The 23,269-nt window shown below is 34.9% G+C and overlaps 1 long non-coding RNA gene across 1 annotated transcript in view; it reads right to left on the minus strand.

Moving 5' to 3' along the window:
• LOC148951451 (uncharacterized) overlaps positions 1-23,269 on the minus strand; it is a 54,928-nt gene that overhangs the window by 27,029 nt on the left and 4,630 nt on the right. The window contains exon 3 of the long non-coding RNA XR_016141918.1: positions 19,944-20,146. This is a non-coding gene — a long non-coding RNA (uncharacterized LOC148951451). The remainder of the gene's footprint in view (positions 1-19,943; positions 20,147-23,269) is intronic.

Below are 23,269 nucleotides of genomic sequence, written 5' to 3' on the forward strand. Positions count from 1 at the left end.
ACAGTGTAGTATTGCTAGATAGTGTGAAAAAACTAGGCTCTGCATATTGAGGAAAAGAAGGTGATCGAAACTGTTAAATGAAATCTTGCCCTTTTCTTGTATTAACCCTGCAGTTTTGGACGTTGATGTGATAATGTTATTTTTCCTACATATGTAAATAAGAAAGGATGATCTAGAGAATGAAGCTTTCTTAGACAGTTTATAAAATAATAAAGTTTAAAAAATGTACGACCAAGGCCAAATTTTTAATATCTGTCATTAGCAAAAGATGAAAAACGGAAGAAATAGATAATGATTAACAATTTTGAAGTTTTGTTGCTGAGTTGTTGGGGAAGTATGCAATTCTGTAAAAAAGAATTTTTATTTTTACTCTTATATCTTTCTTGAAAATCATTTGCTGACGATACGTGTTGATCATGTGCCCCAAACATCCGATTTCTGAATGCTTTAGCCTTATACACTGTTTACAAAATCACTACTCCCAGAGTTCGTCTTTTCTTATTTCTACGATGAAAAGGCAACGTGCTGTTTCGCATTATCGTTGCTACAAACATACATCTCGGCTGTACTTTAAAAATTTGAACTTTACTGAATTAAGATTATCCACAACCCTTATTTCTACTATGCATTTTACAATAACGTTTAACAACGTTTACTTAATTGTCGTGCTATATCGGAAACCTTGATATTATTAATTATATCGTTCAATCTCTCGGAGTATCTATTTCTAAAAAGTAGATCAATTGAACTATATATATAAAGGCGTAGAGTGCAGGGAGGTTAAGGGGCTAAGGCTCGTCCCAGCAAAGCTCGGGAAGGGCTTTGCCTTTATGAAACTTGGGTTCTGAAATGTATATGTATAGTTTTTTGTCTTTTTGTTTTTATAATATTCGTAGAATTGTTAAATAAGATACATTTTCTCTTGGGGTCAGTATTAATTTAATTTTGATAAATGTTAATTTACTCTCTGAAAAAAAACAACTCTCTGGAATTAAGTAAGCGTAACTAAGGAGGCTATCATTTCGTTGGGTGTTGTGAATTGAAGAATCTGGGTTGATCAAACTTGTTTGCTTTTTTATGCAGAAAAATAAAACAATAACAGAGAATCCGAGGACAACAAAACTGTAACAACAAACTAAAAGAGAAAACAAAGTACACATTTGTAGTGTAAACTACCCAAAAATTTCTTTAAGGGGACTATAACTTTTAAACTGTTTAATATATGGAACTGGATTAATTTGCCGATATGGCTCTAATAGGAAAGAAAACCCAAAAACTCTCTCAAAACTGTCAATAGAATTAGAATATTCACCGATAGTTGATTAAATTTCTCCTTCTAGAGTTGAAATTATATTATAAGAATCTTCACCTGTAATCTTCAGTTATCTTAGTAGATAATGTGATTCATTCATTTATACAGGATTTTTTTCGGGAGAGGGTTAATAAAAACCCTCCTATTGAGGTAGATCACAGAACAAATAGAAGTAAACATGGGGGAGATCTTGGAAATAGTGCCATTCCTGGGGCCCAGAGAGGAATTCCACTTACTTTCCTATAAGCAGAAGCAAATCTCCAGATTTTTTTTTTTTGGGGGGGGGGGAGAGGGGTCCATATCTGGATAGTCAAAGGGCATGGGTTGTATACTATTTTTTCTCCGCATTATTGGGGGGAGGGTAACTGACCCCAGTTGCCACCCCCAAACGACGCCCCTGGCTATAAGACATGTATATAGGCTTTTTTTACGGAGAAAGACAATATATTGGGGAGGAACAAAACCCCAAAAAAAACAAGGTAGAATCCTTGGCTGCTTCTAAGCACGGGCCCTACTCTCTTTCGGCAGCTCTATCTGCGCAAGAGCGGAGGAAGAGAGTGGGAATCCCTTGGACCACCTAAGATTTATGGAAAGTAAAAAAAATTCTATCATTAAAAAAAAAATGCACAAGCGAAAGAAGCTTTTTTCAAACCTTTTCTCCTGGAATTCTTACAAAGCCTAATCCCTGTTTTTTTTTTTTTTTTTTTTTTTTTTTGCATTAGCCTTCCTTCCCCTCATCATTTTCAGTCTTTTTCCAGGCTTTCATATAAATGCCACTGGTTGGAACTTAAGCACCAGCAGATATGATTTTCAAACGAAAAATCAATTAATTTTAATCATTGTCTATGTTTTCCTATTTATCTGTTTTTTTACCTTTGAATGCTAAGAGTAGAGTAAATGAAACCTACAAAAATTTAGACACTCATATAAAATTTATTTTATATTTATTTGCGGGGGTCCAGGCCTAAAGCCTCCCTCCCCTTTTCGCTTGTACATTTATGTACTGAAGGCAAAATTGGGCTTAGAACAGGATATTTCATAGATGACCTCCCGAATCCTGTTGAGGTATGATTATATTAATAAGGTAGGCTGTTGTCAATGCCATTGCATTATGGCAACGTCTGAACTATAGTTGACTATAGTTAATTTCATCAAATCATTGTAAGGTTTAAAATAATCATATTTCAGAAGTCAGCCATTTAGCCAAAGGGAGCTGCAGACCCCCACCCCCCCTCTTGCCTAAAAGAATAAATATATATTACATAGTTTTGGATTATGTAATGACCACTTTTTATTATTTAGACCCTCCTCTCCCCCGATATTAGTTAGACCCTTCAGAAACACAATTCTGGGTATGCCTTTATTGTTAATCAATGCGAAGCGGCAAAGTGCCCAGGGAAAATTATGCAATTAAGTACTTGTTCATCTTGCTAATTCATTCTTCCTAGTCAAACTTTTATATTTTGTTCCAATTTATTTTATTGTATACAACCTTCAAATGTATTAATAAAGTTTATGAGCTAATTTACGAATTTTAATAAAATGTTTTAACTGTTGTATTTAGGTTTTATCAGGCACGTACACAAGACATGAGAATTTTCGATATTCTACCTACTTTTTAATAAAATCGGTCTGTTTTTGCCTCTTTATTTTATTTGATTCTCCCCAACTCCCCGTTTCAGAAATTAATTTTTGTGCACACACTTGTTTCAATTCACTTGTGAGAAGTTGGCTCCAGAATTAAGAGAGTTGCCATACATGCGTAGCTGTTCTGTTGAGCTTGGCTCGTAAGTAGTGGCGTAATTTTACCAAAAACCCGCTTTAAGGGGAGGGGCAAAGTGGAAATTAGAGTGATAACTGTAAAATGATCCATATAGTAATTAAAAAGGTAGGAAACTGACCTGTTTCTGTTGATGCTTGAATTATGCAAGCTTATTTTAGTATCGACAAGATTTTTGGAGGAATTCAATTTCAGCCAGGGGGCAAACTGGGTTCTTGCGGGGCGGCTGGAGGTACGGGAATGGCAGCTGCGCCCCTGCTCGTAAGACTATCATAAGCAGTGGATCAGTGCTTTTTCTGTCTTTTTCATTATCATTCTCGTTTCTTCTTTCTTTCTTAAGAAAAGTAAAAAAAAAGCTAACAGGCAGCCTTTTCTCTTTGTTATTGTACTTTATTTGTCTATAACTGACACCAAGATGAAGTCAACTGGAGTTTTTCTTTATATCTTATTGGTAATTTATAGGATCCGTTAAGAATATGCGTTATTTTACTTCAATAAAAAAATGCATCAAAATATATATATATATATATATATATAATAAAAATGACCTTTCCAATTGTTAAAACCCAGTCAAAATCTTTAACCCAAATCCTGATCGAAAAGCTCTGCATCTAAACCTGGATAATAACATTGCAATCACAACCGAACAAAATGCATAGCTAAGTGCTGGAATTCTATCTACCAGAAATACTTCTGGATTCCTTAAAGCTGAAGGATGAATGTGATAGCGAAGCATTAGAGCTGGCCTAAAGAGCAAAGAGAAGAAAATCACGAAGCTATTCGAAAATAAAAATAGGACTAGCTTGTGGACTCGCACTATCGAACCGTTGTAGGAGAAATTGCAATAAATAACTAATTTCTAACACTATCTTCGTGCATTCTCATAAAGAATACACTGTATTCTGAATGTGATTGTAGATGGCACAGATATTGACGGGTCACTTGGCCCTAAATGAAAAAGGTGGATCACGTGGTCCTGACACCCATAATGACAATACGAGATAATGACAATGAGAGTGCAGTAAAATACCAAAATTTAGCTAAAATATTAAAAAGATTTTCTAAATCTTCTGAACCTATTTAAAGACGCGTGCCCTAAACCAATTTAAAAAATAAAGAAGAAGAGTGTTACATTTGACACCAGGTCAATTCCAGATGACTTACTAATGACTGCTTCGTTGAAACACTCATCGATGAGAATAAAAATTTGTGCGAAAGTTTGTCCCCAACATTACCTCTTTATTGACGGTGGAAAGCTTCATACTAAAAGTTTTCTTTGTTCTTATGGTAATTTATATTATTTGAATATGGAACAGAATTATTTTATAGACTTGTCGTAATGAATCTATGATACTTATGCTAGAAAGGATACGCAAATTCCTTTTTGGTGACATGTGTCAATAAAGATAAAATATACATTTACGCAACCTATCGACCAAACGACCTATCAAGCAAAAAATTTTTTTTGCAATTTGTATAAGATACCACTTTCAGGTTTCAAAATATCATCTGGACTCATGAGTTTGTCTACTTAGGAAAACTTAAAAATAAGGGAAGAAATTGGTCAAAAAGAACGTTGTAACTGCAAGCAGGAAATTGTAAACACGCAGTTAATACTTGGGTAACGAAAGTCCGTCGAATTAGATAAGATATCGACATATCCCCCCCCCCCCTTCATTATTGGCACAGATAATATTTGTCTCAATCTTCGGATTCCTATGCACCTAGAACAAGAATCGTGCCCAGAGATATTTACACACGGAGGACTAGGTCACTGTCATAGCTGTCGGTTACGACCATAGCTCACATAAGTTTAAGTTTCAACCTCCCTCCCATCAATGGCTCAGACGATATCCGTCTCAGTTTTTTCCTCTTACCAACTTACCAGAGGTGTTTCTTACCCAACCAATGAGATGTTTGAAATTTGACTTATCCTTTGTAACCTTTGTTGTGACACACTTTGCAGTTATCTTTGCGACAATCAGTCCTCTAACATTTATGTATGGGTGAAAACACATTGGGTGAAAGACCATAAAGACTTACCATCCACAAGTCTTTTTTTATAGTTTTTGGAACAGACAACCTGACACTTTCAGCGAACTAAAAAATGTGTCGTGCTGGTGTTGCTAAAAATTTAATCGGCACATTTCTTAGACTCTGGATGTGCTCTAGAACCTAATTATCATTCATGACGATTAATCATTCAATTAATTATTTAATAATGTATAATTAATTATTATTTCGTGCTATTTTCGTTCCAAGACAACCACTAGCACAAAACTGTATGCGATTAGTAAGTGCACACCCATAACGTTATAACAAAGAACTAGAAATGTAGATATAGCCTAACTATGAAGTTAGTCCTTTTTATGTAGAATAAGTATATCGGGGGCTAAATGTGTTGGCATCTGCCATTTTAGATTGAAGGTAACTACATATAATTAATGATAAATAAATTTTGAACAAACCCATTTACTCTCATAATGAAATAATGTTTTAAGGAGCAGAAGAAGGCGAGTAGCAGATCCTGGCTCTTGCTTTACTTGGAAGTGTACCATGTATAAACCCAAAATTAAAAGGATTAGCCGACTAATTTCAGAAACAAGAAGTGTAAATTTTCTTATTTTTTTGACATTTCATTGTCTTGGTTTTTATTATTACCTCCTCCCTATTCCTAAATATACATAGTTTTTTTATGAGACTGGAAGACACCTGACTTTGGTGAAGTTTACTTCTGTGCCAGTTTGCACTTGTATTTTTGTGAATCTGTTAAGTAAAATAAAAAAAACGAAAAAACAAAAACAAAAACCGTTTTAAATTCTGGTCTATGAGTTTGTTGATGAAAAAGAAAGCTTCTCGAAATTCTCTATGTGAAGTGGCATCAGAGTTAAATTCGGGTTTACAAAACTTTAACACGCCAAATTTAAAATGTTCGACGTCCTCTGTGGTCTTTTAACACAACGATCCATGAAATGAAACCTTAATATCTTCACAACCTGATCGTAGTTAGAAGCAACATTTCTCTCTCATTTTGTGAAATTTTCTGACCAGTGATTTAAAGAGAAGAGTTTTTATGGTTTTTTTATGAAAAAATATTTCGAAATCACTGATCGTTTAAGCTTAATAATCAAAAATTGTAGAAATGTGAAGCTTTTTTATTTTCTGTTATATTTCTTGAAAGAAAGGCTTTCTCGATATAGCCTATTGCACACTCCCTCCACAGTCCAGACTCAAATAATGGGTGCGCCACTGATTTTACGACCATTGCTTTTTCCTATAAAATTTGAAAAACATGTGAGCTAATAAATAAAGAAAATCTGTCTCTCGATATTTTATAAACTTAGAAGTGGCGTCACATGTGGGAGGAGGGAGAGACGGCATATGCCTCTAGATTTTCTTTCTTTGATTTCGAAAATACATTTTTTCGGTCTTTTCAATGAAAAGTGCCTTTTTTGGTATTGTGCATGAAAAAAAAAAAAAAAAAAAGAACAAGTTCATTCCCAATAGATTTTCTAAAATTTATGCTGCCCCTCCCCACTTAAATTTTACGAATTTAAACCCCTAAATGGACCGATGTTTTGTAGAAAAAAGGCCAGACTATTTTAGAGACAAGTGGTATACACAAAATTGATTTATTAAGGCGGTTGCCAAAACTAAAAAGGCAGTAAGTTACATATTACAAATTTTTGGAACAGAACGAAAAACCTGAAATGTACGTTTTGGGCATTTCGATCAATATTGCCCAACAGTTGTTCGCGAATAAGCTATACATTCCAGCCATTTTTGCAGCTTTAAAAAAGGAGCATATTGGATTAAATAAAATATTAAATATTTGAACATCCATAGAAGAAAAAGGAAAGTGGTTTAAATCCATCGATCAAGTGCATTTCAATGAATAGAACCCTATATTGCGGAACTATTTCAGTGGTTTTTTGGCTCCTATCTACGAAGCAGTGGAACGGTGCATTTTGTCCGAGAACGGAGATAAAACGGTACTGTTCTATTAGCTAAATAATTTCTTAGACCACACTGCTATTCCATTTACGAAAAATTCAGCAAGAAAAACGGGTTTTAATTTTATTAAAGCAGTGCATAAACAAACAAAATAAACACTTAATTAAAAAACACTCCAAATATTTCGGCTCCACGTTCGGGAGCCTTTATCAACAGAAGAAAAAAAAAACGAAAAAAAAACATTCTTTAAAAAATAATATACACCGAAATACAACAAAACTAACACATAAAGAGAGCGAAAAAACAAAAGAAAAGAAATATAATTAAATAAATAGGAATTAAACTCACATCTTAAATAACACTTCAATTCACTGATAAAAACGAATGTCTATAAGGGTACTATTCTTCTCCTCACAAATCAATGGAAATCTACCAAAAAATGAAGAATATATTTATACTTGAGGAGAAGAATAGTACCCTTATAGACATTCGTTTTTGTCAATGAATGGAAATGTTGTATTTACCTCTTATGCTTGGAAAAAGCGAAGCAACGCTGATGATGTTTTTTTTCTATCACAGATTTTTTGGGTGTGATTTATCTCTTAACCACTTCTTAAAATAAATTTGTTCTTATATATGTTTGAAGATAAGGGTAAGCCGGTCAACGCACACCCCCCTAACATTTTTGGCCCATTCAATCTCTGCTAGCGCTATTTTTGGTATCTCATTTAAGCAGCTGTAACTGAAAAGGCGTTATCCGGCCCTCCTTATAATCAATTTTCTACTAATAGAAATCTAGGACAAGGATCTTCGAAAGCACCATCTCTTGGAAAAAAAAACAAAAACAACAACAAATAAACCCATATGTTTTATCTGTACAGTTCTATTAGCTGGAAGACACGCGAAAAGTGAAGTTTGGTTAATGCTAATGAAATAAAACCTCTTGCAGACGACTGTAAAAAGGACAATCGGGCTGTTATTTAAATATGTAAATGAAGCGTTGACATCAATGAGTGAAACTTGATATCTGTTTCTTGTGGAGTGCATTTAAGAATACTGTGCTGTATGGCCAGTTTTTTTGGCTTATAATAAAGTATTATTATTATTATTATAACACCCAGCCTAATAAGCATAATCTTTTATGCTTTGACATATAAAGACAATGACATTATTTAGCAATTAGTAACGAACAGGGATATACTGGGCTCAGGGCTATTGTGCTATACTGCACAACTTAACAAATAGCTAGAGCAGCTGAGGTGCTGCATACTCTTTGACAAGCCAATATGTCATGCCTGGACCAATTTAACACCAAATTTGACTGAGTACATTAACAATATAGAAGAAACACTAAAAAGTTGTTAGCCAGCTAAACTCGCACCCAAGGCGCAAATTATTTATAGGCCCCCCCCCCATTAGAGAACTATATAATATTACATATAGAATATACTCGCAAATTAATAAATAAAGTGAAAGAAATTAAGACTTGACTCAAGCTAGCATTTGAATTTCAGACCAAAAATGCAGTTGAGAAACAAGACTAGTTTTTGAAATGTATATAATCAATTAGTTTAAAGATACCTATTATTTATTTAGTATAATTATAAAGAAAATTTTATAAACACGCAGTTTCAAAACAATAAGTAATTTTTGTATCTGTAAGGAAATGCGCATATTTAGTAATAATATGACTACAATATATCAATAAAATTAATTACCATGTATAAATTTTCCTTGCTTTTGATAAACCAAATTTATCAATAATATCATAAAAGCTGATCATATCAAATCTTTCGCTTTCTACATTTAATAATGCTAGGTCACTAAGGCAATCTTATAACATTGCTGACCGTAGATAAGTCCAAATTAATTTTTAATTTGAACGCTCGCAACTAGCAACCGGTGCCGAGATAGTATTGGAAGTACCACTCTCGAGTTTGGAAAAACATCTTCTCCATACGAGATTATAAAAGTAAGAAATTCTAATATAGTTTTAGGTCTGATTTCTTTCCAGCTGCAGAGTAACATTTGCAGTCCCATACTTCAATAAAGACCTCTATTCAATTGAAATATGTGTTATAAAAGCATATTTTAGATATTATATTATACGGATTTTAATTGGGGGGGGGGGGGCTATAAGAATATCGTACCCTGGACACAAGTTAAGCGTGCTACACCACTGCTCAAACCTTGCCCTTAAGGACACAGGATTGCAAGTCCACTTCGCTAACCACTCGCTAGTTACGGCCTAAACAAGGACCATTTGTGATAAAAATCTATAGTCCACATAAGATAATTTTCTTCATTTTAGCTTTTTTCTTCATTGTGCAAGCATTATCCCCAAGAACAGCCAAGAATTTTAACTAGAGGTGAGGGCAACCAGCAAGCTAGGGGGCAGATTTAACGTCGTCTGTCAGAAATTAGTTTGTCCGTTTATAGTTTGTTCGTAGTTCAAGAACGTATTTAGGCGAGTGGTTAGAGGGTTTGAGACCCCCCCCCCCCGAAATGTTTGTCCGACTCGTAAGAACGTAATTACAATGTAAAAATACATTTATGACGCATTTTTTAGATTTTTTGTAACCCCCCTCCCCCCTTGAAAATATCCTGGATACGGCCCTGACTTAGTTGTCAAAACTTTACTTTCTAGGTGTTTTCTAACCTTTCTGGAAAAGTGAGAATTCCTACTACAGCCCTCTCATCCAGATGGAAAGGTTACCACCAGTGATGGTGCCAATTTGTGAAAATGCATTGGGATGGGGGTTAAGGTTGTTTTCGGTTCCTTTTTAAAAAAGAAACAAAAGGGTGTTTTGAAGTCAAGGTTACCATATAGTTTATTTCAAAGAGGTCTAACTTAATAGAAACAGTAAAAGAAAGTAGCATATCTTTCGAAGAAGATCGTAATAACCAGGAGGTTTGGAGGTTATCCCTTCACTAAGTGTTGTCCTGTGTAGTCATTGCCTCAAAGGAGACCGAAATGACGTCTTTGGATGCCATATTAATTTTTCGTCTATAGTATATTCACTCTGAAATTGTTTTACTGAAAGGGAAATAGAGACAAATTTCGACAATGCCTTCTTAATTATGGCCAATAGACATTAATGTCAAACGGGAATTTTTATAGCTAGAATTTAATATTATAAAGCATTTACTTGGCCACATGAATCATTTCTCCTCAAAGGAATTGGTTGTCCTGTACTTTAATTGAGCTGGCGATCTTAATTTATTCTAATTACTGATTTCTTACTTGGCTTGAATTAATGAAAACATTTCGAATGAACGCTGACACGTGCATTTTGATATTTATTACAAAGCGCATGTGCGAACAAAAAAAGACATCAAATAGGAATTTGTTAATTGAAAAGAGCCTTTGGAGCTGATGAAAAAAATCCGGGTCATTTTAATTTGACGTTGCTGTTAACCCTGACGCCTTGGGGCTGGTGCAACTATTCATTTGTGAAGGTGTAATTGACAATCAAAAACCTGCGATTAGATTGTCTTGAATCTGATAGAGTAATAAGAGAGTAAAGTTACCGCTACTAAGGCTTTTACGATTAGTGACGACTTAATCGAATTTTGAGGGGATGTACATTCAATAATAAAAGATTCCTGAAACAAGACTCTTCAATTACCATCAAGAATCTTTATTAATACTACGATTCATGCTTGCTACAAGTCTTGTTTTGACGTAGATGCCTATTCTTGTTACAAAAACCTATTAAGTGATATGAATATTTCGGGGAGATGAGGGTGTGTATTATTTTCTATTTGGTTTTCGTCTAATGGGGTGATAAAACGTTATTAAATAATGGAAAGTTTGGAATAGCAAGTAAGCGGTGTGTAATTTATATAATGATGTTAGTTTTTTCCGGTCTATAGCGACTAACAGTGTTCATTACATACTTCGAATGAAATCTTTTAAGGCATTCTTTAGGTTAATTATGGTCTTGGCTGGACACCACTGAGAATTATCTCTCTTTTTTTTCTTTTTTTTGTGATAACACAGCCATTGGTGTGAAAATTTCGTTCGAAGACGTGCAAAAAACTTTTTTAAGGAGGGAGGCTATTAAAATGAAATTCCAAGCGAAATAGATTTGAATTTTTACCCCCTTCTGGACCTCATTGCTCCCTCCTAGATTTTGAAATTCATTTTTTTAGTATGTTCATTGAAAAAAATTGGAAAAGCAATATTTCCCCCTCCTTCCTTAGATTTTGAAAATGCCTTGTTTTGTATCTTCTTTTGAAAAAATGTTGCGAATTTCTTGCCATCCCCCTATATTTTCACGAATCGTCACCCCTGCTATCCCTATTTTTATGCTATTGTAAATTTATAATTTTGTTTCTATGGTGAGATTGTAGGTAAAATTCTCTTGTAATTTATCGATTTGTTGTGTATAGGCCTACCATTAAAAACAAAACGGATTCTAAATCAATAAGGATCAGGGGCGGGTCTAGGATTTTTTAGGGGGGGGCGCAATATAGGTTGATCCGATAAACCTGCTTTAGGAGCAAATTCAACTACACTACTTTAAACTACGTTAGGGGGGCACCCCCTCCCCCCCCTAGATCCTCCACTGATAGGGATCTGTTCCCGTCAAAAAAGCAAAATAAACTGTTTGTGATTTAAATAAAAAGTGAAAAACAACAAAAAAAAGTCCATAAAAGTGACATTCAATGATTCATTTAGTTATGTTATTATTTAGTTGCAAATTAGTTTTTGTATTTTTTCTAATTATGCTATCGATCGGCAACATCAATGTAATCAGCAACATCAAAGATCAACTCCAAAATTTTTAAGTGGATTATAAGAAAATTGGCATAAGCTTTTCACAAAAACAAATCATTTATGATGCAACCAATATTACTGAAACTATTTAATAAGCCGGTGTAAATATCATATTTATTTAGTATTATAATTACATTATTTCTATTATCCTTTTTTTCTTTCTTTCTCATTATAGTGAATTTAAAACATGTTACATGTATGTGTTTTTTTTTTACCTGATTCACCCCACATCAGCCGTTTGGGTTTGGGTGAATCATATTGATTTTTGTATGTAAATTTTTGTTAATTTTAAATAAATATATCAAATATATACAGCTCTGCAAAAATCAATTAACTTGATTCCACAAATGCAAGAATCTGCAAAATGTTCCTAGTTGAGTCCTGAAAACAAAATTATTTGTACCCATAAATGTCAATTTCAATGGTGAAGCCTGTGATTGGTACAAGCACGAACTCATTTTTTTCGAGTGTGGGGGGCTATGTTTACTATTATACTATTGTTTACTATGTTTACTATTATAATAGTAAACATAGAAATTTTATGTACTAATTTGAGAAAGGAGTTTCCAGAGATTCAAGACAATTTAGGATTTAGGAGGGACAGTCCTTCCCTTGCTGAGACTTGAGTGTTCTTTGTCAAAAACTTTAAATAAAAACCTTGGGGAGAAGAACAACTTTCAAAATCACCCACAGCAAGTGATGACTGTCAAACGTGGCGAAAGTGTGCCAGGCATATTGGAAACTGTCCCAGCGTCGCGGAGACTGGCAAATATGGTGGGAATTGCACCCAGTCTGGCAAAAACTGTGCCAAGCGTGGCAGAACTTTGCTGCACACATAGCTTCTTGAGATATACATCAGGTGTCGGAAAATGGGTGCTCCCTTAGTCCCCCTTACTTCTGTGCGCAAATGTATAATCTAAGTCTATTTAAAAAATCACATTAGGTTACAACAACAATTAATTTTTGTTCAATTTCTTGATACTTGATAACCACGGTTAAAGCTGCTCCGGTTGCTGATGAAATTTTGCTGAGGTGTTGAAATTTTCAAATTTCTTATCCTTAGACTACCAAATATTTTATCGATGGCGGATCCAGAGGGGGTGTGCCCCCCCCCCCCATGGCGTAGTCTAAAGTAGTGTAATCTACTTAATGAACTCAAGTTTGCGTTAATTAAACTTGCTCCTAACGCAAGTTTATCGGATTAACCTACTTTGGCCCCCCCCCTCCTAAATTTTTTTTTGGATCAACCTATTTTGCGCCCCCACCCCCAACAAAAAATCATGGATCCGCACCTGTATTTTATACTAATATAATTCACAGGTCTTTATCTGATGTTTCTGAGAGCAAAACTGGATTTACATACTCCCCATAAAACTGAAAAAGATCTTTCGCTTGTTTTAATTCGTTTTCTTCCATTTTATTCAGTTCTCAAGATATTTAGAAATTAAAGATTTTTTCCAAAATGTGATAGGTCTCCTTTTCTCATTGACAGGAATGCCGCATTGACCATTTTGTTCCAGAACTGGTGCTTAAGAAAAATTGTGCTATAAAGACCATAGACACGGGGAAAAATACAGGCCAGATTCTGAAAAACTGCAAGGTCAGATTTCCCCTATAACCCGGAGTCACGGAAAATTTTTAGAACGGGATAAACAAATAAATACCTAAACGAATTAACAATCTTGCTCCACTATGGCTGTGGGGTAGAAACCAGAAATACCTGATTACACAAACTTTCGGTAGGGCCGCCGTTTTAGATATTTAGAGATTTGAACTGAAATTAAATTATAACTAAATTAAATTTTATCGCAAGAAATTGAGCCATTTTCTAAGATTTGCGGTTACATCAATGAATCGCATTGCATAATGATAGCTTAATAATAACTACAAGTTTTAGGGCGAAGCGTGTTATAATTCTTTTTATAGATTGGCGTGAATTTCAAAAGGAATTTGGAGGCTTTTTTGAGAAGTGTTTTTTGGAGGCTTTTTGCGTACGTTTCTGCATGAGTTTTATTTACATTCTGATGATAACTGTGATGCAATGATAGTATAGAATTCAAGCAATACATGGGAAACTGCTGTTTCTTATTGCCATTAGTGTAAGTAATTTTTGGGACTGTCTCGCTGGTATATAGACTGTTAGATTTTCCAATAAAAAGCGACTGTTATATTTGGAAAGAGTATAACAAAAGGCATCGTGTGGTATGTTCACCCTATTCGTAGTTCAGTAACAAAAATTGTCCCAAATTTACCACGGAATCATTTATGTTCCTTTCAAGTTTTAATTCCGCTTTCATCAGAGGCAACGCTATAGCGCTGCCTTTAGTAAAGGCCATACAGCTCCGATGTTTTATTATTTATTTATTATTTTTTTCCCAGAGGCACTTTTTTTTAAAGGTCAAAAGTGATTGGAAGGCAACGAAGACCCCTTCTACGCTTATCATTTCCCCAAACACATCCAATCAAAGTTTTGAGATAGCCATTTTGTTCTCCGTAGTTGATTCCCAGATATAAATTATGGTTTTGAGGAGGACACTCACCCACAGCCCTCAGGGCAAGGGTTGTAAGTTATGCCCTGGGGGCATATAAGCTTTTTATAGAAGGCTTTGTCGGAGACACTTCAAAAAGGGCTGATTCAATTGGAAATTCAAAGGGTTATTGCACTTTTTAATACTCGAAAGTGATTGGAGGGCAACTAACCCCCCTCTCACGCCCACCTTTTCCCCAAACACATCCAATCAAAATTTTTAGATAGCATTTTCTTCAACGTGGTTGGAAATTCTGGAAATTAGGTCTTTAAGGATGACAGCCCCCCCCCCTCCCCAAAGCCCTCAGGACAAGGGTTGTAAGTTAAGCCCTGGGGGCACATAAGGTTTTTATAGAAAGCGTTGTCCTTGAAACTTCAAAAAGGGCTCATTCGATTGGAAATTTAAATTGGTAGTGCCCTTTTTAATGGTCGAAAGTGATTAGAAGGCAACCAACACCCCTTCCACGCCCATCATTTCCCCAAACACATCCAATCAAAATTTTGATATAGCTATTTTGTTCAACGTAGTTGAAAGTTATGGAAATTATATTTTTAAGCATGACACTCCCTCCAAAGGTCTTCAGGGCAAGGGTTATTAGTTATGCCATGGGGTCATATATGGTTCTTATGGAAGGAATGCTCGCATAAACTTAGAGAGGGCTCATTTGATTTGAAATTGAAAGTTCTAGTTCACTTTTTAAGCGTCAAAAGATATTGGAGGGTAACCAATCCCTCCCACTGAGATTTTAAGTGCCACCAAGAAGTTAAAAAATGGCAAGTCACCTGGTGCTGATGGCATTGCTTCTGAAATGATAGAAGTTCCATTGGGCATATGTACAACAGTTTGGCTCACCCTTTTCAGAACCGTCTGGGAAACGGAAAGAGTTCCCAAAGATTGGAGAACAGTCACTGCAGTAAAACTATTTCGGATCGCCCTTTCATCTGTAACTGCTAAGTGGTTCAGTCTGATACTACTAAATAGAATCATCAATCAGATCGACCAAAACCTCCCCGAGGAACAAAGCTGCTTTAGACCTAGAAGACCTTGCGCTGATCTTATCTTCATTATGCAAACGCTGATTAAAGAGATCAATGAACAGAGGAGGAAATTGCTGATCTTATTCATAGACTTCGAAAAAGTATTCGATTCAATCGATCAAGAAATTCCGTGGAATATTTTATCCCACTATGTATTGCCAGACAAAATAGTAAATCTGATCATGGCCATGCACGAAGAAACAAAATGCTGCGTTCGTACCAGTACTGGTGACACAAGATGGTTCAAAATCGCTTTTGGGGGTTAAGCAGGGATGCGTGCTGTCTCCCCTCCTGTTCATCATTGTCATCGACTTCATCCTCTGAAATGCTAACGGTAAAGGAGTAAGACTTGGCAACTCAAAACAACCGTTAAATGTAGAATTTGCAGACGACCTAACCCTCCTTGATGAAGACAATGCTTGCCTGCAAGAATTCTTTAACCGTGTAACAGACCAAGCCGAAAAGTGGGACTACACGTTAACGCAAAGAAACAGAAATGTATGGCTGTTTGCAGCAACTAACCTCTTGAGATCCTCCATAAGGGCGAAAGAGTCAAGCAAATATCAGGCTTTTGATACCTTGGCAGCATATTTGAAGAGAGAGGCAACATAGCTAAAGAGGTCCAGACCAAAATTGAGATAGCACAGACTGCCTTGAATCGGCTCTCATTAATATGGAATCTCCAAAATTCTCATTGAGGCTCAAAATGAGAGTCTTCAACGGCAACGTGATGAGCATACTGCTTTACTCACGTCAAACCTGGCAACTTAACCAAACTCTAGAGAAACGTCTGCTGGCCTTTGAGAATTACTGTCTCCGACGATTGTTGCACGTCCGCTGGTACCACCGAGTTACCAACGAACAAATACGAACCTGCACCATGCAAACACCTGCTACAGAGGAAATCAAGTGTAGACGCTGGCGCTTTCTTGGTCACGTATTACGCATGCCGTACAGTAGACTACCGAAGATGACGTTCCAATTGAGTTCAGGGGGCTGAGACGCAGAGGCAGGCCAATGAATACTCTACGCCGGACGTACGAAAAAGACCGAGCAACAATAAACAGTGCTATTGTGCCAGACTGGGTGGATATACTAGCCACTTCCGAGCTTTGAGAAGAATGGCAGAGTCTCACTGATACCCTATGCGCCTTGGCTGGCACTGAAGGAACTAAGGTCACCCGTCTAGGTTGAGCATTATGCGTTTGCAGTTGATGGAGATGAAATTTTTTTCAAATTTATCTCAAATTATAACATTTGCAAACAAAATAAGAGACAAATTTGGCCACGGGAGGGGGTTTAGTTGCCCCCCAATCCTGACGGTCTTTTAAAAAGAGCACTAGAACACAAAATAAACGCATCCCTGATCTGTCTTCTGGCAAAAGCAATGGAATTTTGAGGCTGAAATCTCTACATAGAGGTTTTACTTATATAAAAATTCATTGACTTTTTGGGGGTGTTTCTCCCTTTTCGAAAATCAGACTTCCTGTTTTCAAAATTTCTCAATCCATCAAAATCTCTTTTCCTTCTGAGGCTCGTAGCTTTTAATGGGTAACATAAAAAATAAGGAAATCTATATATTTGGAATCTGCATAAAAGCCCAATTCTTATCAAATTTTATCAAAATTCAATTATTGAGTTTCGGCTATTATTGAGCTGAGTCGCTCCTTAATTAAAGTTAAACACTACGAACGTCAGATAAAACTTATTGGGCTAGTGTTCTATTTTTATTTAATCCTGTAGCAAACCGGAGTTACATTTGAATCAGTTTTCTAAGGACTATTCATGCTATTAGAATGTAGTATTTTTTAGTCCAGTTGAAATGTGCACTATTTTAGAAAATTCCCTCTTTTTGGGAATCTCTTGGTTCCTTTACGTGTACGTAAAGGATTGAAATACCCTTACAAACGTCTTCTTTCTTTCGATATATTTTCTTACTTGGTTATTCAGCGGAAGCAGCAAATTTATGGCAAATCCTTGTTTTTAAACGCTTTTTGGGTTTAATTACAAAAAGTGACGTTCATTGCAAAAACACAAGTTGTTCCCACAAAAGGATTTTCGTTGTTAATTGGAAAAAGTTGAATTCAGAAAGCAATATATTTCAATCGTTAGTACTGTTAACATTAGGGTAGCATCTTAAGAAGTTTTCTACGTGCAGAAACTCACATACAATGTATTTAAAAAAAACGACTCTAACAGTTAAAAGATAATTTTTGCACATAAATGTCTGCGAGTTCATTTTGCAGACAAGTAAGTTCAACTCATTTCAAAGTTAAAGTATATTTCCTTATTTTTAAATTATCTTTTTAACTCAAAATTCGATTTGTCTCCGCCTTTTTCTGCTATAATTCGAATATTTTAATTTAATTTACCCTGAACATATTAGTTTCAATGGTCCTATAGACAAATTTAAAATGATATTCAAGAAATTACAAACTACTGTTGAAGCCCAAACCATGTTGATTAATATAGCCTATTTACGTTGAAAATAAATTTTTTTCTACTAGAAAGTACATAAATTTTAAGAATTTCAACAATTTGTTGGAATTCAAACAGCAAGTCACAATTTCAACAGAAAAATCGGATTCTTTTGACTTGTTTGAAGTCCAACAGAACTTTTTGTTGGAAATTTTTTTTTTTTTATAGTGTAACACAAGTAATTGTGACTTTGCCCCCTCCTCATTTCTCCCATAAGGATAGGATGCCATTTGCTCTTTATTCTAAACAAGATACATTCTAAACAGTTATTCATTTTTTGCACACCTGAGTCCTTATATCTGACTCCTTAGTCCTTAAATCTGAGTCCTGAAATTAAACATGAGTCCTTAAATCTTTCTTTTGAACATTTGAACAGCTTTAACAAAAACACTAAATTTACACTTGAATTTGAAGAAATTAATATGCTACCATTTCTTTGATTTTTTGTTAATTATAATGGATAACCATTTGCTTTTCTCAATATTTAGAAGACCTACGCATAGCGACAAATATCTAAATTTTCACTCGTGTCACCCAGTTTCAGTAAAAAGCGGAGTTGCGATTTTATTAGTTGATATAATTTTTAGAATTTGTTCTCAGAAATATCGTGATTCAGCATTATTGTATTAAAAGAAATTTTAATTTGTAATGGTTATCCGATCAAATTCATAAATGAAATAATAGAAAATAGACACATTAAATATAATCGCACAGTAACTGCAGTTTCACAGTCTTCCGAATTGCATTTGGCAAAAAATATATTTCTTTACCTTATGCATCTGGCAGGGGTGAATCTCGAGCACTTTTATTGGGGGGGGGGCAAGAGGGGTCCATATCTGGATTGTCAAAGGGCATGGGATGCATATACTTCTTTTCTCCACATTATTGGGAGGGCAACTGCCCCCCCCCCTTGCCACCCCCAAACGACGCCCCTGGTACCTGGTCTAGGTGAAAGCTTAAGCGAATTTTACGCAAATATAACATTAATGCTTGTTTTGAGTCAATGAGACCATTCACCAATTTTTAAATTCTGGGAAAGATTTGACTCGTGGCATTTTTAGTAGTGGTGTGTATAGTATTCTTTATTCTCGAGGAAGCTTTTATATTGGCCAAACCCACCAACAGTTTATTGAACTATTTATTTGACATCTTAAATTTTGCAGCTTTAAATTTTAGTAAGCCTCCTAAAACTTTTGTTTTGGCGGAAGACATTTTCTACCGCCCTGATCATTTTCTACAATTTGACGATGCCACGGTCATTTCTAGTGATAGAGGCTTGACACAGTGGGCTAGGGAAGCAATTAAAATAAAAAACAAACATATTCCTGCTAATCTTTCAATGAACAGAGATACAGGTAATTTAAATACTGATGCGATTTATAACATTCTTCTTAAAAATGAAACATTAGCTTATACGGGCAATAATGTTTTACAAGATCACCATGGGACTAGATTAAATACAAGACCTAAGAGAATTGCAGCCGTAAAACATAGCAAGAGGAGTATTTCGCAACTAAATAATTAATTTCATACTCATTTTATTTTACCCAGTCGCTTCGGTGGTTTAATTTGAAGCAACTCCGTTTGGCTTTTGTGGTGATAAATTATACAATTGTATATTGTTTTTCTGTCTTATTTTTTATTTCTTTGTTTTAGGTTAGTTCTGATGTTTTCTTTCTTTTTTACTTTGAAGACACCTTGTTTTATACAGGTTAAATATCAGCGTCGTTTAATTTTGTCTTTTTCTTCTACTGGCCGTAGTCCCGTGGCTTCGTCTTTGTTTTCATGTTTGGCTGGCCAGTTTGGCCTTAGATTTTTCATTTATTGTAGTTTATTTTATTTTTCATATTCATCCTCATTTATGGATTTGTTTGAGAAAAATATAACGTCAGAGAAGTAAGGGTGTTCTTAAATGGCTTAAAGCGCAGCCTATTTAAATTAAAAATAAAATATAGATGTCACTAAAAAAGGCTAACGAGATTTAAAAGTCATACACTAAATCAATTTTTGTAATATCGATATTCAGCCAATTGGTGATGGCTAAACAAAATTTGAATCAAAATAGACTTACCAAGAGACAAATTCTCCATATTTTAAGGAAGATCATTCTTCTTCATTTAGTAGGTAAAGGTGCTTCAAGAGTAGTACGCTATCAAAATATTGTCAAATTATATGCAATTTTATAAAAAGAATCGGGGGTGTTATTTGCTGTTTCTTCCACTAATAGCTGCAACTTTGTTTTTATTCTTGTGCACATTATTATTGCACATATACCTAAAAATATAAGAAAAGAAACATTAATCCCATAGATTCCTAACTACATAAATAGGTAGAGGTCATCAATCCTAGAATATCAAGGCCGTATCCAGGGGAGGGGGGGGGGGAGAGGGTTTGACCCACCTCTCCCCCCCGAAGTATTTGTATGACTCGTAAAACGTAACAAAAATGAACATAAACAAATTTTGTATGTGTTTTTTTAGTTTTTTTTGTGTAACACCCCCCCCCCCCCCAAAAAAGAGTAAAACCCCTCCAAAAAAATCCCAGGTACAGACTTGTAGATTATGAACAGAAAAGGTCCCCTCTCTCCTTAGAGGGTAATTTTCTTATTTACTGGTAAGTCCATTTTGCCGAAAATAACCCCTCACCCAATTTTCTCACATTGCCGTCGATCGCAACTATTTAAGACAAGCTATGTTTTATCAGTCGTTTGGATAATTTCCTTGCAATATAAAACTTTTATGTTAAAGGTTAATAGAAAAAATTACCTTGGCAGCCATACTAAGCAAAACAGTTTATTCAAACGACCCGTATTGATAGTGCAAGAATATGGTTGAAAATTAATGTTAACAAAAATAAGTCCTTTTGATTATGGATAAGTGAGAACAAAGAGGCGAAGTTAGGTAACAGGAAAATCATACAAGTGAATAGCTTCACCTAATTGAGTAGTTATAACTCAATTAATAGTAAATAAAAAGTATAGGGGAATAGGAAGATAATTCTGCGAGCCGAGATTAGAATATTGGAAGCAACTGACATGACGGTGGTCGAACATATTTTTAGTTTTAGAAGAAAGAAACTTTTCAAGTCACGCCTTGGGGGTGATCTGATAATTATGTGACGTATGAAACCACATGATCGAGCCTTCTTTTGTGGGAGAGGAGGGGGGGGGGGTTATAGAATTACCCAATTTTGATAACAAAAATTGGAAAACTTTTAGAAATTGATTTGGGTGTTGAGTCAAAATATTTAAACTAGAAGAAACTTTGCCTATATGTACGTACATTAAATATTTTTAATGTACGTAATGTAAAATATTTTTATTTATATTTACGTACATTAATATATTTTTTTATGAATAGACAACGATAAATTGTTTTACATGTGATTTTTAAATCATGGCTGGATTCTTCATGGGGAAATTGACGGGATTTCTTCGCACCCTAGCTTTGGGATTCCTCCACTGGCCTGTCATTTGTATTTACGATTATTAATTCAAATAATACTAATTTTTAATTATGTATATTCTGTTTCAATAGGCTCGTTCGCCTAAACTATATTCTTTGGATTGTGATAGTAAAAAAAATACATAAGAAAAAACAATATATCCATTTTGAAGAAACGTCATTTTTTATCTTTAAATTTTTTAAAACAATGATTTTCTATTCATATAAGCACAACTTATAATAATAATTAGTTCATTTAAAAGGCCTATTAATAAAAAAAACGTTGAAAAATTATAGTTTCCTCTGTTAGCAGGCCATGGCCACCCGCAGGGGGGGGGGGGGGGCAGGGGGGCCCAGGCCCCCCTGAAATTAACACCCGAGTAAGAAGAAAATAGAAGTGTAACAACCAATCAAAGAAAAATAATTTCTTATTTTTGTTTTGTCTTTAAGAACTGCTATGAAACTTGTTTAGAAACAATTCAGAATTTAATTCAATTCTTAGATCTTAGCTTAACTCAATATAGGTCATTTTTTATCTATTTAAATGAGGCCGAAACCGGAATAAAGTGTAGTGTAAATACTCTCAAGGGTATTCTTATGCCCCAGCAATAGTGCAACAAGCTTGATAAAGCTTACCGCATTTTGGAATTGATAAACAAAGAAAGTTTTATATATATAGAGCGTCGTGCCCTACCAGGAGTCAGTTTGGTTCGGTTTTTGCTCATATTTTGTGACGCTAAAAACGCAAGTCTAATTTCTTTTATTCTTTTCCTTAATTTTCAAAAAAATAATCCTCGTTAAGGGGTAAGATTCTAACTTGGCTTAAGTCTGTACTGATCATCCTGTGTCTATTCCATTGGTTGTATCTTATAAGGTCTAATCCTATTAGGAATTTTGCTTGCTTTTCTTTCATAATAATGAAACTTAACTTTTAGCTTAAACCTGAATGGGAATTTAGTCAAGATGCCAGAATTTGTGAATTAAAGATATTGATCTTTTAATAAATCAACAAATATTTAATAATTAATCAACAAATAATTCTAAATAAATTACAAATAAATAGCTTAAATTGAATAGTAAAATTAATAGTAACTAGTAAAATAGTAACTTTTATTTTTTTTTATAGTAAAACTCTTGGTTTTTCTATACCGGTATAGAATCACATTTTTGTACCACTCACTGTTTGAAATATGATCATTCTAAAAGTGTCATGATCAGTCTGGTGGCCGACGTTCCCCCCGGCGATTAATCACTTAGAAAATACCCCCCCCCTGGAAAATATCCCCCATGAAAAATACCCCCCCCCCCCCACATGGAAAATCTGCCCCCCTCTGGAAAATTTTCTGCGGGCGCCCTTGTAACAAACATCTAGTGTTACGTAAGTTTAAAGTGTAATGTGCACAAAAAATAAGCTCTATTATCCCCTTTGACAAAAGGGGGCCTGCCGGCCTACTGTACTAGGTATGATAGCGATGGAGAACGAATTGCTGTTGGCGCTATAGAGGAGCCTGTAACGACTTGGGGTCTTGAACCCGACCCCATCTTGTGGTGGCCCTAATTGTGACAGGTGTAGCAGTGACTAGTAAGTTGAGTGGCCTACAATTCCAAATTAATCACGTTATTCACGTCACTGCGTTTTGCTGGTTTGAAATTCACTTTACTTTGCTATGTTTGTTTATAAACTATTAGCTTTTGGTATATTTACCAATCAAAGCTTGTGTTCGTTCGGATAGTTGAATTTTGTTTATAAAGTCGACGACATGGTGAAACAACTTGTTTTAATATTGTATTCTACTATTCTATATTTCACCATTGCCATCTATAATTATTATAGCCCAGTCATCATTCCATACAATTTGTTTTATCCTGTAGCATTTATAATATGTTAGTGCACTGAATATTGATTTAAATACTCAAGGTAAACTTAGAACTGGAGTAATTTTAAATAATTTTG

This window comes from Artemia sp. Qi Xiang Cuo, chromosome 6, assembly GCF_049724085.1.
Source record: "Artemia sp. Qi Xiang Cuo chromosome 6, ASM4972408v1, whole genome shotgun sequence".
NCBI lineage: Eukaryota > Metazoa > Arthropoda > Branchiopoda > Anostraca > Artemiidae > Artemia > Artemia sp. Qi Xiang Cuo.